Here is a 2262-nt window from a genome sequence, read left to right as displayed (position 1 = left end):
AATACACATCTTCCAGGTGCTGGTACTTAGTTCTACATGGTGGGTCTTTGATTTCCCTCTTGATCATTGGAAAGACTCCTCTGTATAGGTGGTTGGTCGTCTGTTTCCTTCAATCTCTCTGGCTTCATTACCAACTTGGTCTGCTGCCTCATTTCCTTCTATTTCAACATGGCTTGGAATCCACTGGATTATTATTGTGGCTCTGGATTCACTGAACTTTCGGCGCAAATCATTCATGTCCGAGCTGTTGCCCAGCAGCCCCTTGTAGAGGAACTGACTGTCAGTCAAGATCAGCACATTGGTCCTGCAGTGGCAATTGTCAGCAATCCACTGTGCAGCAGACATCATTGCCTGGCATTCCTCGTCATAAGATGATGTAAGGAATGCACCTTTAGTTTTAATCATTTATGTTCGTGGTGGTTCATCATTCATTATCACCACTGCTGCTGCTCCACCTTCGCGGTATCCTGCGACAGCCGATCCATCGGTGAAAATTGTCACATCCGCACTAACCTCTTTGATCACATCCTCAGCTGCTTCACGTGCCTTTACAGGATCATCACCTTTTCCTTTTACTCCTCTCAGTTCTGTCCGAATTTCGATTTCGTCATGGGTCTCCCATGGACAAACTCTCACCATATTGATCGGCCATCGATTCTCTGCTTCAGGGGGGAAATGGTCTGTTAGATCGGTGCCCACCCGAAACCAACTTTTCCTGCTGTTTTTAGACTTGACTGCTTGATCAATGGCTTTCTTTCTAGGATGGTTGTCTGGTAATCTCTTAGTCATCTCTACAGACTTGAGGCATGTTTTTTTGTTGTTGTATAGGTGGTGTAGTGCTCAGTTCTGGTCTCATAGCGCAACGCTTCTGTAGGTGTTGTTTTCAGCTGACCTGATACAAGTCGGAGGGCTTTGTTTTGTATTCTGTCCAGGGCCTTTGCACTAGTCTCACTGAGCCAAGGCTGTCACGCTGGGGCAGCATAATCGATCTTGCTTTTCACAAACATCTGATATACTTTCTTGAGCGACTCCTTACCCCAGCCTCATTTTGAGTTGCTGACAGCACCGATAGCCTTCATTTTTGAGGTTGCACTTTTGGACATCCCCTCAATGTGCTTGTTGAAGGTTAGCTGTCTATCCAGGTAGACGCCCAGCAGACGTGGAGTGGGATTGAAAGGTATTTTTTTCCCTTCGATCTGAATTATTGGTTGCCACGTTGCCTCCTTCACCTATGTTGAAAAGAAGCACACTTCACTCTTGGTTGCATTCAAGGTAAACTTCCATTCATTGCTCCATTTCACAACCATGTCCACAATCAAATGTGTCGCTTCATTTGCCTTTTCTCTCTTTGTGTGACTGGCCAGTATTGTGCAGTCATCAGCAAACATTGAATAGATCAGCTTGGCGGAGGTTAATTGTTGTGAGTCAGGGTTTGGGAGGGATTCTGCCAGGTTGTTTATGAAGAATATAAACAGCAGCGGTGATATTACTCGGACATTACTAGAGTAAAACACTCTGCCTCTTGCCATTCTGCCTGCCTGAGTTGTTTTTGGTTCTTAATAAGCCAGGTTTCTAGGTCCTGTTCCAATCTCCTGTAGATCTCCCCGTTCCTCTCTTCCCCACCATCTTTGCTTCCAAAATATGTTTCGAGTTTTGGGAGTGAATCATGGCGTTCGATATGCCCAAAGTAGTGCAGTCTCCGTTTAATTATGTTCTGGGGGAGTGCTAGCGTTTCTACGCCAATTCAGTACATGTGGTAGTCTACTTCATCACACACAAACACACACACACACACACACACACACACACACACACACACACACACACACACGCACACACACACACACACACACACAAACACACACACACACACACACAAAACAATTCTGTATCATCAATATTCTTAGAGTTTTTCTATAACATTTCGTTTCCAAAGCTGTTATCCTTTTTAGATCTTTTTCATTGAGGGCCATGCTTCAAAACCATACATAATTATATTTTCGTTAGGGAAAAATAATTCTTATTTTTGTACTCTTGCAGTGTCCTTTACAGACATGACATCTTTTTGAGATTTGATGTTGTGATTGCAATTCTCGCCATATACACAAAAAACCCACCCAAAACAAACAAACAAAACGAAACTCCCCCAAAAATATGTATATAAAAAAAATTAAACTCTTACTGAGTAAAACAAACAAATACAAGCAACATTAACCTCGATCAAGGCAAGTATTGTTTTCGACACACACACACACACACACA

Source organism: Aplysia californica, unplaced genomic scaffold (assembly GCF_000002075.1).
Source record: "Aplysia californica isolate F4 #8 unplaced genomic scaffold, AplCal3.0 scaffold00121, whole genome shotgun sequence".
Lineage (NCBI taxonomy): Eukaryota > Metazoa > Mollusca > Gastropoda > Aplysiida > Aplysiidae > Aplysia > Aplysia californica.
The sequence above is the reverse complement of the archived record's forward strand: the minus strand, read 5'-3'. Positions refer to the sequence as shown.